The sequence below is a fragment of the Bos javanicus genome, chromosome 13, assembly GCF_032452875.1.
Source record: "Bos javanicus breed banteng chromosome 13, ARS-OSU_banteng_1.0, whole genome shotgun sequence".
NCBI lineage: Eukaryota > Metazoa > Chordata > Mammalia > Artiodactyla > Bovidae > Bos > Bos javanicus.
Window position 1 is genome coordinate 67,309,605 of NC_083880.1, and position 14,255 is coordinate 67,323,859.

The 14,255-nt window shown below is 47.4% G+C and overlaps 1 non-coding gene across 1 annotated transcript; it reads left to right on the forward strand.

The window, feature by feature from the left end:
* Positions 1–224: 224 nt before the first annotated feature.
* On the forward strand, positions 225–358 carry LOC133259984 (small nucleolar RNA SNORA71). Its single transcript, XR_009740644.1, has one exon. It is a non-coding gene; the product is annotated as a small nucleolar RNA SNORA71 (small nucleolar RNA).
* The last annotated feature ends 13,897 nt before the right edge of the window (positions 359–14,255 follow it).

The window sequence follows — 14,255 nt, forward strand, 5'->3', positions numbered from 1 at the left end:
CGCCAGAGATTCCGCCCCTGGGCTTGAGTCTCCTTTGACCGCCGTCTCAGTCAGCATCCTATTCAGAACCTTGTTTCCATCATTTGAAAAACCACAGCTACGTTGGAGGTGACTCTGTGGTGCCTAAGACCACGTGAGTCCTGTAACCTCCAGTTGTAGTATTTTCCCAGTGCTTCTGCCCTGTGTTGGCCTTCTCTTCCCAGAGTGCTCTCTGCCCCGTATGCACCTGCATTCAAAAGAGACCACGGGCTGTCCGTGCTCTGGTCGTTGACAATGCAGGGAGAGAAGTTGTGGAAAGCAATTTCCCGAGTTTGGAGGGTCCGCACCTGTCCCTTTCAAATGCTGGCGCTTTCCCACACCTCTGCTCCTTTCCAGCCCGAGTTTCCCCCTCAGGCGCTGGGGGCTCCTTTGTGATGGGCACTGATGTCTCAGCATGGCCTCCTGTTATCAGAGCCAGGCCATGTCCGTGTCAGGCTTCAAGATGTTAGGGGGTGTAAGGAGCCAGGCTGCATTACGCATAATGAATATGAGTGATGTCGGGGGGTGTTCGGGGACTGCTGTAAGATTGTCAAGGGGAGCAGCTGTTTGGAGGAGGTGGTGGACCGGCCTTGGAAGGACTGAGACGTGATAGACCCCAGGAGGGACTTCGGGGGGAGGGGAGGAACATGAGGATGATCTGAGGCCAGGGTGAGTGTGCGCACCTGGGAGTCAGGTGTGCAGGCAGGTAATGAAGGTGTGGGGGGAGGGCTGCTGGGCCGTGGCGGTCCCCCTCTGACATACAGTGTGGGTGGACCGAGTCGGAGGAGCTCCTGAGAGCAGGCTCTCCAGCCATCTCTCTGCCAGTTCCTACATTTGCTCGGTTGCCCTCAGAAGGTGCATTTTTTAAAAGACAGCGTTCCTTTTGATTCTTCTCTGGGAGCTTTGGGATTTCCTTTTTGAGCTGAGTTTGGTGTGAAAAAAGCTGCAGCGCATCCCTGACTATTTGGGGGCATTCTCACAGATGTTGGCTTGAAGAAAGGCAAGGTAACATCGGAGAGAAAACCCTTGTCGTGACCTCCTGCCCTGTTGACCTCCCCATCATGCTGGGGGTGCTGCCTTGGAGGACACCTCGGGGATGGGAACACTGGCCTCTCAGGACGGTGACCCGGGTTCCAGCTTCCCTGGAGGAGCCTCCTCATGGTGAGTTACTGCCAAGGGGCTAAGTCGGCCTCTGTTTCTGAGACAGACGTTGCAAGCTGCCAGCCTCATCTGATTTCCTCCTTTAGGTTCTGGGTCTGATCACAGCCACTTGCGTAGCAGACTGAAGAGGGGTGTTGCTGCATGACCACCGCCAGACCTTCTTCTCCTGTTGCCTCAGCACAGTATGGAAGGGCTTGGCCCCATGTGACCAGGTCAGGGGCCTGGCTAAGGCCTGAGACCTTGGGACCTTGGGATTCACAGCTGGAGACCTTCAGCTGGCTCTACCCCTGCCCCCTAGCAGGTGCCACAGGGCACAGCAGACCCAGAAGACTGGTTTCCTTCCGTCTGGACCAGGTCCTCCAGTGGCCTCCATGTCCCCCTCTCTGCTCCTGGTGTAACTTTTAGAGCCAGGAGTTCCTGTTGGAGGCGTCTCTGCTGGGCATCTTGTCCTCTCACCCACTTCAATAAATCTTGAAACAGCCCTGCCGCTTGTTTCTTTTGTTTCCTTTAATCCCTGCCTCTGTGTGCACAGCTGGGTGGAGAGACCGTGGGTCACAGGGGCAGGTCTTCCAGTTTTCACTCACTGAGACTTTCTACTTCACACACTCCTGAGGCCTGACCTGAGGATGGGATGTAGAATTGCAAATTGCCATGGGTTTAACCCGTCCCAAGTGCTCTGGGGGCTCAGGTTTTGGAGAGAAGGGAGCTGTTAGAACTGTTGGCAGAGGAACGTTTGCACCAGGGCTTTGGAAGAGAGTATGAGGGTGGGCTGGACATAGAGAGAGTCAGGCACTGAAGTCCTCCCGGAGGGCAGGAGAGCCCTGGGGTGGAAGTACATGTGGTGAATTTAGGGAGACGGTTTTGAGCAGGGGTAGAAGAGGGGTACAGTAGGAATGGCTGCCTCGGGAGGACTCTGGGGGCGTGGTGGGCAAAGGCCAGGTGTTGGGCTTATATAAGAGTTCACGGCTAGTCAAAAATCCAGAGTTAGTCAAAAATCCAAATTGCGACTTCCTGGCGGTCCAGTGGTTAAGACCATGCTTGCACAGGTTCGATCCCTGGTCAGGGAGCTAGGATCCCATGTGTCATGCAGTGTAGCCAAAACAAAAAAAAAAAAACGGACATGTTTTTGACCATTCACCTTGTTCACTTTCAAATTATAAATGATGCTCACCCCAACCCAGCCTTTTAGGTCTGCCCTCCCCTGCCTTCTGCAACCCTTGCCCACCTGACCCTCAGCCCCAGGAGAGGTCTCCCACTGTCCAGGGAAGACACCTGGGGTCCCCTCATGGCCCATGGTCTGTGTCCACCCTCATCTCACACATCACAGTCCAGAAGCACCACAGGCCCAGCCATGCTACCACATAATGTTGCTGACCACGCCGCCACTTTCCCAGCCTGTGTACACGCCTGGAAACCCCCTTTCATTTCAGATGCTTTCCTGACTCAGCTTGTGTCACTTCCTGCAGGAAGCCTTCACTGGCTAAACCACCACCCAGCCTGGATTCCCTGCCCTTCCTTTCATTCACATCAAGTGTCAGTTTTGTGCACAGTGGGCTTCTCAGTTTCAACCCCTGGGTCAGGAAGATCCCCTGGAGAAGGAAATGGCTTTCATTCACATAAAGGGTCAATTTGGGACAGGCCTAATTCTAGGAATCAGTAAATGGAAGAAGGCAGAAGAGCAAAAAACCCCTGACTTTATGGTGCTTCCATTTTAGAGAACAGAGATAGACCATAAAGTATTGAAATGTGTAGTGTGCTAGAAAAAGGACTGTCGTGTCGTCGTGAAGTCGCTCAATCGTGCCCGACTCTGCGACCCCACGGACTGTAGCCTACCAGGCTCCTCCCTCCATGGGATTCTCCAGGCAAGAGTACTGGAGTGGGTTGCCATTTCCTTCTCCAGGGAATCTTCCCAACCCAGGGATTGAACCCGGGTCTCCTGCATTCCAGGCAGACGCTTTACAAATTGAGCAGAGAACTAAGACAGGAAGCCTGAGGGCAAGTAGGGGTGTGGCCTTCTGAATCTGGAGATGGGGAAGGCCTCCCCTAGGAGGTGTGGTTTGAGCAGAGTGAGTGGCTTTCACCTCTGGGTGTTCATAGCAACCTGTGCACCAGCTGTCACAGCATGGACTGGGGCTGGGAGGCATCTTTCCTCCGGGATTCAGGCCCGGGGAACTGCAAGACTAAGGCTAATTAGCAACATCTACCATGTACTGAGGGGTGGCGGCCGAATCAAGTTGGGGTTAGCTAGTCGGAGCAGGCAATGCCAACCCACTCCAGTACTCTTGCCTGGAAAATCCCATGGATGGAGGAGCCTGGTAGGCTGCAGTCCATGGGGTCCCTAAGAGTCGGGCATGACTGAGCAACTTCACTTTCACTTTTCACTTTCATGCATTGGAGAAGGAAATGGCAACCCACTCCAGTATTCGTGCCTGGAGAATGAATCCCAGGGACAGAGGAGCCTAGTGGGCTGCTGTTTATGGGGTCGCACAGAGTCAGACACAACTGAAGCAACTTAGTAGCAGCAGTCAGACCAGGCTGTGTGCATCTTGAGGGCAGGTTCTCCACTGTCAGCTCTGTGGCCCCTTCGCCCCACCCCCCATCCACAGCTCAGCAGACTCGGTGCTATCACTCAAGGACAGGCCTAACCTATGACCTGGTCAGAGAACTAAGATCCCATGTGCCATGCAGTGTAGCAAAAAAAAAAGGGACACGTTTTTGACCATTCACTTGTTCTCTTTCAAACTGATGCTCACCCCAACCCAGCCTCTTAGGTCTGCCCTAGGTTGAGGACCAAGAGCAGTGCTAACCAAGCCAGGCATGTTTTCCTTTTGAGCTGAGTGTGTCATGCGTGCGTGCTCGCTCTTTTGCAACCCTGTGGACTGTAGCCCACCAGGCTCCTCTGTCCGTGGGATTTTTCTAGGCAAGAATACTGGAGTAGGCAGCCGTTTCTTACTCCAGGGGATCTTCCCAACCCAGAGATCGAACCTGCATCTCTTGTGTCTCCTGCATTGGTGGGTAGATTCTTCACCACTGCGCCACCTGAGTGGTCAAGAACCTGAGTAATTGCTTGCAGGAACAAAACCAGGAAGAGATGGAGGATTTAAGTCCCTTTAACAGCAGAGTCTAAGACTTCCCTGGTGGTCTAGTGTTGTAAGAACCCACCTTGCAGTGCATAGGACTTGGGCTCAATCCCTGAGCTGGGAAGAGTCCACATGCTGTAGAGCAACTAGGCCCATGTGTCCCAACTATTGAGCCCACGTGTCCCAACTACTGAGCCCACGTGCCCTGGAGCCCATGCCCTGCAACAAGAGAAACCACTGCCATGAAGAGCCCTTGCACTGCGAAGTAGAAAAAGTCTGTGTGCAGCAATGAAGACCCAGCGCAGCCAAGAATAAAATAGAGCCCAGAGGTGCAGAGAGCTGAGCTCCTGTTGTAGGCAAGAGAGCCATTTCTGGAATTCTTACAGGGACAGGATGAGATTCCAATTTCCAAGCCACGTTCATGTTCCACAAGGGCCTGGCTCTGGAGTCAGAGCAGCACTCAGACTCGATAGGAGGCCTGAGGTTCAGCTTTCCCTGAATTTTAACAAGGTGTGATTGGTTATGTGACCAAAATTCCCATCTTCCTTTTCTTTCTAAGAGCCCTTACATTCACCATCACTGTGCCATTAAATGAGTCTCTGCTGATAGCAGCCTATAGTGTGTTACAAGCATAGTGGCTGACACAGGTGAGGAGCTCAATGTATATTTAATGAAGGATGAAGCCAGTGGTGGCCTGGACCATGGGTACGAGGAATAGTTCACTGAGGCCCCTCTGTTTCTGTGACTACAACTGCCATGTCACCAGGATACCTAATTCCACCCACATGAGGAAGAAACCTAAGGAAACCATTAAGAGCCTGTTGAATTCTTTTTTTTTTTTTGGCTGTGCCCTGCACCATTCGAGATCTTAGTTCCCTGACCAGGGATCAAACCTGTGATCCCTGCAGTGGAAGCACAGTCGTAACCACTGGATCGCCAGGGAAGTCCCAAGAGCCTGTTGAACTCTGATGTTGTCCCTTAATTGTCGTGGGGCCTGGAGCACATTATTTTGCCTCCTTGAATCTGAGTTTCTGGCTCTGTCGTTTGACCATTATAAGGACCTACCACAAATAGTAACGATGAAATAAGATGATGCGTGCTAAAGGCATAACACAGTACCTACCTAACACTGAGTGCTCTGTACACATCAGCTGTTTTTGATGAGTATGTCTAGCTTTCTGATAGTTAAAAATGAATAACAAATATAAAATGTCATTATGATAGACTCATCTGTTTATATGACACCATGCATACTTACTTCTGTGCAGATCTGCAGGCATCTCAGTGGGGCTGGTGTTAATCATCCCTACCATGGAATGAACTTTTATTAAATTCCATGTGCTGTACTAAGTGAGCCTGTGTATATAATTACTTCACTTAATCTTCACAACCACCCAGTGAGGTAGACTTAATTATCCTCCATTTTATAAATGAGGAAACCGAAGCTCAGAGAAATGAAGGGATCTGTCTCCCTTCCAATGAGCAGCCCAGCTGGTTTCCATCTCCTAGTGTATGAAATAGTGAAAAATGTTGCAGGCTGATTTCATAAATAGCACAAGCATACGAGGTTGTCAGATGCTTGTTTGTGCTGGAAAACTGGAAATTAGGATATTTTACTATTCCCTCCATCTGTTTCAAATTATTGCCTATTATCCAGTCTTCCTAAAATATTCCACATTCAAACCACCAGTCTTGAGGACTGAACTTGTGAACCTGACACATACAGAGACGACGGGCATGTTTCAGCCAACGCCAAAATACCGTGTGCATCTCATCAGGGTTGTGTCCGAAGCAGGATTCGTCCTGGGTCTTCCAAGCTTGAGGAAACCTTTGCAGGGTATGATTGAAGTGACCCAAGAACCAGGATTAGGGTCAGGAAGAGCCATGAGGGCCTTCCCTGGTGATCCAGTGGTTAAGAACCCACCTTACAATACAGGAGAAGCAGGTTCTATCCCTGGTCCAGGGACTAAGATCCCACATACCTCGGAGCAACTAAGCTCTGAGTGCTGCAACCACTGAGGCTGTACATTCTGGATGACTAGAGTCCCTGCACCACCATGCAGATCCCACATGATGCAATTAAAATCCTGCATGCTGCAACTAAGACCCGGTGCAGCCAAATAAATAAACAGTTTTTAAAAATACAACTAAAGTAAAGGTTATTTTTAAAAAAATAAAGAAGAGCCATGATCCTATCAGCAAGAAGCAGAGACATGACTTTGCCAACAAAGGTCTGTCTAGTCAAAGCTATGGTTTTTCCAGTAGTCATGTATGGATGTGAGAGTTGGACTATAAAGAAAGCTTAGCGACGCAGAACAGATGCTTTTGAACTGTGGTGTTGGAGAAGACTCTTGAGAGTCCCTTGGACTGCAAGGAGATCCAACCAGTCCATTCTAAAGGAAATCAGTCCCGAATATTCACTGGAATGACTGATGCTGAAGCTGAAACTCCAATACTTTGATCACCTGATACAAAGAACTGACTCAATTTGGAAAGACCCTGATGCTGGGAAAGATTGAAGGCGGGAGGAGAAGGGGACGACAGAGGATGAGATGGTTGGATAGCATCACTGACTCAATGGACATGAGTTTGAGTAAACTCCGGGAGTTGGTGATGGACAGGGAGGCCTGGCATGCTGCAGGCGTGGGGTCGCAAAGAGTCGGACACAACTGAGCGACTGAACTGAATTAAACTGACCAGAGGCCCTTGTGAAGCCACTGGTGGGAGTTATACATAGTAGAATCAAGCTGGGAGAATGGAGAGCTAGGAGAATGAAGCTTCATTTGTCCCTGTAAGAAAGCTGAGAATCAGAATACAAGGATCAATAAGAAAGTTTCTGCCCTCAAGGCTTCCCTGGTGGCTCCGTGGTAAAGAATCCATCTGCCAATGCAGGAGACGCGGGTTCCATCCCTAATCTAGGAAGGCTCTACATGCCATGGAGCAACTAAGCCTGAGTGCCTCAACTGTTCAGCCTGTGCTCTAGAGGCCAAGAGCTGTAACTGCTGAAGCGCACGAGTGCCCTGGAGCCTGTGCTCTGCAAAAAGAGACGCTATTGCAATGAGAAGCCCACATACCACAACTAGAGAGTAGCCCACAAAGCAACAAAGACTCAGTACACCCAAAAATAAATAAAATTATATATATATAAAAAAGTGTCTGCCCTCCCAGGGATCATATACAGCTCTAAATTCTATTTCTAGGTATTTATGCAACAGTCACTGTGTGTGGGTCTGGCTCTAAGATGTGCACAGAAACCTTGAACAAAGCTGAGGAGGGGCTTCATGGAGTGTACGGTCTAGAACATCACTGCCAAGAGAAACCCACACATGTAATTGACAATTTTCCAAAAAATAAAATAAAATAAAAATTTCCTAGGCACTGCATTAAAGAAATAAAAAGCAGATGAAATAATTTTAGTGATAGATTTTATTTCATCCACTACATCAAAAAATACTGTCATTCCAACAATATAATCAAGGTTAAAAAATGATTGAGATGTTTTCTATTTTTTCCCAAACTCAGTCTTGGAAATCTGGTGTGCATGTTACGCTTATAGCACCTCTGGATTATGCTTATAGCACATGTGGCTGGTGACTGCAGCACAGATCTAGATGATGAGCGGCACATGTCTCCTTTACTGGAAGACTGCTGCATCTTGTAGGGGCTTAAAAGAAGCTGCTCCAGCCTGGGTTCGCCATCCTCTGGTATCCCTCTTCCTTATCTAGTCAGAGTGGGGCCAGGTATATATCAGGTGTGCCTGATCGAATCCCTGAGGCATGTTCCTGAACTTGCCTGAGGCAGGATGCCAGGTTCTGTAGTGCTAGCCCAGTATAAGCCCTGCCTCCTAGAGTTAATCTCAGTGTGCCCAGAATGCGTCATTCAGTCAGTTACCACTTGTTAATTGAGCACCTACTAACTGCCAGCCTCTGTGCTAAGTAAGCACTGGGAACACACACCAGTGAACATAGATAGCTGACAGCTCACAGTCCCACCATGATAAACAAGTAACCCACAAATGAAGAAACCATTAAAAACTAAGACGGACTTTCCTGGTTGTCCAGTGGCTAAGACTCCAAGCTCCCAATATAGGGGCCCAGGTTCAACCCCTGGTCCAGGGAACTAGACCCCACACTGCCACAACTAAAGATCCTGCATGCCACAACTAAGACCTGGCACAGCCAAATAAATAATTAAAAAAAAAAAAAGATCACTAACTTGGGAAACAATGAAAAAAAAGAACAAACTGTAAGAAATGCTATGGAGGGCAAATGACAGGTGCTGTGAGTCTAAACAGGGATACCTGATCTCTTAGGGGTCAGAGAAGTTCTCTTGGAGGAAGCAGAATTAACTGGGCAGAGGAGTGGTCTACGTGCAAAAGCAGTGTCAGGGATGCTGGGAGGTGCTCTAACATGGCCAGTGTGGAGGGTGAGCACCACAGAGGTTTAGTGCAGCAGCCCAGAGTGGATGGGAGAGCCCTGGCTTCAGAGTCACACAGACCTGGTGCAACTCAGCCAGAAACTTGGGTGACAAGTTTCAACCTGTCTGGGCCCGTTACCTCCTTTAGAAGGACATGCATGCTTGCTCAGTCGCTTCAGCTGTGTCCAACTCCCTGCGACCCCATGGACGGTAGCCCACCAGGCTCCTCTGTCCATGGGATTTTCTTGGCAAGAATACTGGCATGGGTTGCCAGGCCCTCCTCCAGGGGATCTTTCTGACCTAAGGATCAAACCCATGTCTCTTGGGTATCCTGAATTGCAGGCGATTCTTTACTGCTGAACCACAGGGGGAAGCCCTTAGGGGGATGTAGTGAAGATTAAACAGAGTGATGTATGAAAACTCTTGGTATACCAGCTGCCCTGCCTCATTAAATTATTGACCCTTGTTATTATTTATTGAAGGGTCTTCTGCACTATATCAAGAAGATGGCCAAGTTTTGTGTTTGTTTCCTTGTCTTGGGGACTTTGACAGGAAGACGTCCTGGAGAAGGAAATAGCAACCCACTCCAGTATTCTTGCCTGGAAAATTCCCTGGACAGAAGAGCCTGGCGGGATATAGCCCATGGAGTTGCAAAGAGTCAGACATGACTGACCATGTACACATGCATCGCAATGGGGACTTTGGAGTTGAAGGTTCTAAATTAGAAGTGTTTGGAGAAGTAGAGGCAGAGCTCCCCCCTTTAATTTTTTCCTGACTTTATTTTTACTAGAAAATTTGAATGATATGATTAATAGGCTTGGCTTTTTAAAATGAACTTTTTGGTCAACCCAATGTTTTTGAGTAGTTTTAGATTTGCAGAGAAGTTTAAAACCTAGTACAGGGAGTTTCCACGTATCCTTTACTGAGGTGTTCCTAATAAGCACATTTGTCAAAATTAAGAACTTAATATTGGTATTAAATACCATTAACTGAACTCCAAGCTCAACTTGGTTATCCCCAGTTTTCCCACTCATATCCACTTTCTGTTGTTGTTGTTGTTCAGTCGCTCGGTCATGTCCAACTCTTCGCAAGCCCATGGACTGCAGCACACCAGGCATCCCTGTCCTTTCACCATCTCCTGGAGCTTGCTCAAACTCATGTTCATTGAATCAGTGATGCCGTCCAACCATCTCATCCTCTGTCGTCCCCCTCTCCTCCTGTCCTCAATCTTTCCCAGGATGAGGGTCTTTTCCACTAAGTCGCCTCTTCGCATCAGGTGGCCAAAGTACTAGGATCCAATCCAGAATACCACATTATATTTAGTCATTATTTTTTCTTTATTTTCCTTAACCTCTAATCTGAAAGAGTTTCTCAGTCTTTCCTTATTTTTCATGGCCTTGACTTTTTGAAGAGTGTTGGTAAAAGTATTTTGTAAGAATGTCTCTCAGTTTGGATTTTTCTGATGTTTCCTCATGATTAGACTGGAGTTATGGGTTTTGGGAAAGAGTATCACAGAGGTGAAATGCCACTCTCATCATGATATCAGAGAGTACATGACATCAACATGCTATATCACCTTGATAACTTGGTTAAAGTGGTTGCTGCCAGACATCCCCACTATATTTCCCTATCCATACTCTAGTCTTTGGAATATAGGCTTAATTTTGATAGATATTTTAGAAAACATATTTAGAAATCTATGCTCAACAATGAGAGTTTATCTCTTTCTCAAGCACATTTGGAATATTTACAACTATTGACCACCTTATCTGCTGCAAAGCAAGTCTCAGATACCAATGCATCAGAAGCACACAGATTACAATATGTGACTACAACATAAAGACACAAAAGCAAAACTTCAGGGCTTCCCTGGTGGCTGAGTGGTAAGGAGTTGTAAGGCTTACCAATGCAGGAGACATGGATCCCATCCCTGGTCTGGGAAGATTCCATATGCTGTGGAATGGCTGAGGCCATGCACTACACAACTACTGAGCCTATGCTCTGGAGCCCAGGAACCGCAACTACTGAGCCCACGCATCCTAGAACCTGTGCTCCATAACAAGAGAAACCACCGCAGTGAGAAGCCCGAGCACCGCAGCTAGAGAAAAGGCCATGCAGCCACAAAAACCCAGCACAGCCAAACAAATAAATAAGTAAAATTAAAGAACAATACCTTAAAAAAAAAAAAACACGAAACTTTAGACAACGCTTAGACTTGAACCATAATGAAAATACTATATACAAAACTTGTGGAATGCAGCTAAATCAGTACGTAAGGAGAAGTTTATAACTGCAAATGACTTCATTGAGAACTTCTCTCCAGTAAAGGGAACACGCGACTCAGCACACAGGAGACTTACCTGCACTGTGGACAGGAGTGTGGACAGGAGTTCAGAGGGTTTCTCCCCAGTGTTCTGGTCTTGGGCACTCCACCAGGACTTCAGCCTGGAGAACCACGACAGAATCAGAACCACAGTAAAACACTGAGATTGGATAGCCTACCACGTCCGAAAAGTGGAGGTACAGAACAGATTCTTTTCAATTTTACAGAGAAAAGGGATGAGATGTGTTCCCTATCGTAGCTTTGTGAAGTAAGCTGGCCTAGTGGTTTCTGTCAGAGGTGTTAAGGGAAACCAGGGTTTATGTTATACTTGATTTAGATCCGCTAAAGACATTGCTTTGTTGGGAGCAAGCAATTTATCATTTAAAAGAAGCTGTCCTTTCCAAATCCAAGACAGACAACTTCCCAGTAGTGAAAAAAGTCACACAAGAATACAGGTTTAACCTCTTTTTAAAATAAAAATTTCTGAGTAATGAAGTTTGCTCCGATGTCACAGGTGTTGCCAGTAAGTGCTACCTTTTTTCAGAATGTGCCGCCTCCTTATAAACATCAGACCACTTCTAATAGACCCTCTGCGAGCTCTGCTCTCACAGGTTTAACTGTGTTCTACTTGAGGCAAGTCAAGACTGGGAAATACAAAGCTTCATGGAGACATCAGTGGGAAGAGTGCATTGGCATTGCAGAGCAACATCTCAGAAGTCTGCAGAGGAGACAGGCAAGGCTGCTTTTGCCAAAGGGAGTGAGGTGACCATGTCGGGGGCCAGCTGGGCAAGAGACTGCAGAACACACAGAGTTAAGGCCATCTACTGCCCTTCTCTTCACTGCTCTGGCTGCAGTAGGTCAGAGAGGCAGTGTGGTCTCAACAGAGCTGTGCAAGCCAATGCCTGGGCCCAGGCTTGCAGCTCAAGCATCTGCGGGGACTGCTGGTAGCTCAGAATCTGAAACCCAGCCTGGTTTCAAAGGGAGTGAGAATCATCAAAATCAGCATGTTAAAACCATTTTGGCAGCCCAATCTTTCACAAATTCATGAAAAAATTACTGCACCAGATACCAAGAGTGGGGTCCTTGCCAGGCTGCCCACTTGGAACCACAGCTGGCTATAAGGCTCATGACATGAGTCCTGGAGTATCTCATGGCATCTGGTCAACCCACACATATGTGAGGGAATGGTGGGGGGTAAGACAGAGGGTCGAAGAGTTCTTCAAAGAGAAGAAATGGAGAATGAGACCCACAGGGGATGGATGTGGTCTGGGACTGCTTAGTCCTGCTTGGATGACACTTTTGGCTCTGGTCAGTCCCAACTACTGGAGGGAGCCTTAGAAAATTTCAAGTTAGAAATTTCTGGCTAACAGGCCCCTCATGGGGACTGGTCTAATTGGGGCACCTGACCAAGATGGTGTTATTGGCCTAAGAAAGGTACTTAGAAAATTTTGAGGAATACCATTCCAAAATGAAGTACTGCTTGAAGCACAGGATCTGGGGCAGGGTACCTCTTGCTGTGCTAAATCGCTTCAGTCATGTCCAACTCTTTGTGACCCTATAAACTATAGACCTCCAGACTCCTCTGTCCATGGGGATTCTCCAGGCAAAAATACTGGAGTGGGTTGCCATGCCCTCCTCCAGGGAATCTTCCCAACCCAGGGATTGAACCTGTGTCTCCCATGGCTCTTGCATTGCAGGCAGATTCTTTACCACTGAGCCACCAGGGAAGCCTGGGGACTTCTTACCCAGGTCTAATAATGGTTACTACCACTACCAATGGATATTATTCATTAGGACTTTAACAGTCCAGCAAGAAAGTGGGTTCAGTGCTGAGCCAATGAATTTTCCACCCACTCACCTATCCATCCAATAAATGGTCACTGACCACCAACGCTGTGTCAGTATTATATTAGGTTCAGGAGAAATAGAAGTGGGTCTTCTCAACCATTATCTACACCAAGCAAGTTCTGCTCAACTAAAAAAAGAAAAAAAGGAAAAAAGAAAAAATTGGCTACAGACAACATACTTCTCATACATCTGTTCAGTTAACAACTTTTCTCAATTATGGCTCTTGAAAACTGTCCCAGTTACTATGATTCCATACAATTTACCCTAAAACTTAGTGGTTTAAGACAATGACAATATTTATTTTGCTCATGAATCTGCTGTTTGGGCTGAGGTTATCGTCTTTGTTCTGCTTGGTTTTAGGTGGGCTGGCTTGAAGCCTGGGGACTGGAATCATCTGAAGGCTTCCTCATTCACGTCTGGCCATTGATCTTGTCAGCTGAAACATTCTCAAGTTGTCAGCTGAAACATCTCCATATGCTCTCTTCCTGTGGTCTGAGCTTCCTCCCAATATGGTGACTGGGTTCTGGGGGTGAGCATTGCAAAAGAGGGTAAGCCAGGTGGAAGCTGTATCCTCTTTATGACCTAGCCCCAGAAGTCACAAAGCATTGCTGCTGCTGCTGCTGCTAAGTCGCTTCAGTCGTGTCCGACTCTGTGCGACCCCACAGACGGCAGCCCATCAGGCTCCTCTGTCCCTGGGATTCTCCAGGCAAGAACACTGGAGTGGGTTGCCATTTCCTTCTCCAATGCATGAAAGTGATATGAAGTCGCTCAGTCATGCCCGACTCTTAGCGACCCCATGGACTGCAGCCTAGCAGGCTCCTCCGTCCATGGGATTTTGCAGGCAAGAACACTGGAGTGGGTTGCCATTGCCTTCTTCGAACAAAGCATTACTTCTGCCCTATTGGCCAGAACAGTCACAGCTGCCAACCAGACTCAAGGGGAGGGAGTATGGATCCCATCTCTCAGTGGGAAGATGTTGGTTACATTGTAAGAAGTACTGGGGGATAGACAATGTATATTGGTGTCATCAATTTAGGAAAAAAGTCTGCCAGGAAAGTTGATGTTACTGTTCCATTTCAGTTTCAGACAATAATTCCCCACTTTATTCTACTTTTATAGTTAGAATTTACAACGGAGAACCAATCTATTTTGGAGAATCCAAATTTTTTCCTATATAGCATTTCACGTCTCTTCAGTCTATTGTGTATGCATACTTTTCCCCATTTCAAAGTGTTCTGATATTTAGTCTTCATTTTCCCTCAAGGTGCTTTGTGTGTGTTATAATTTTATTTTTATGTTGGTTTAAGAGAAACCCTCAAAGTTTTTTTTAGAAACTGATAATGAAAAGGTGCAGAAATATCATCTTTAAAGAATGACTCATGTGCATCTTTCCTCTACCTCCCCTGCCC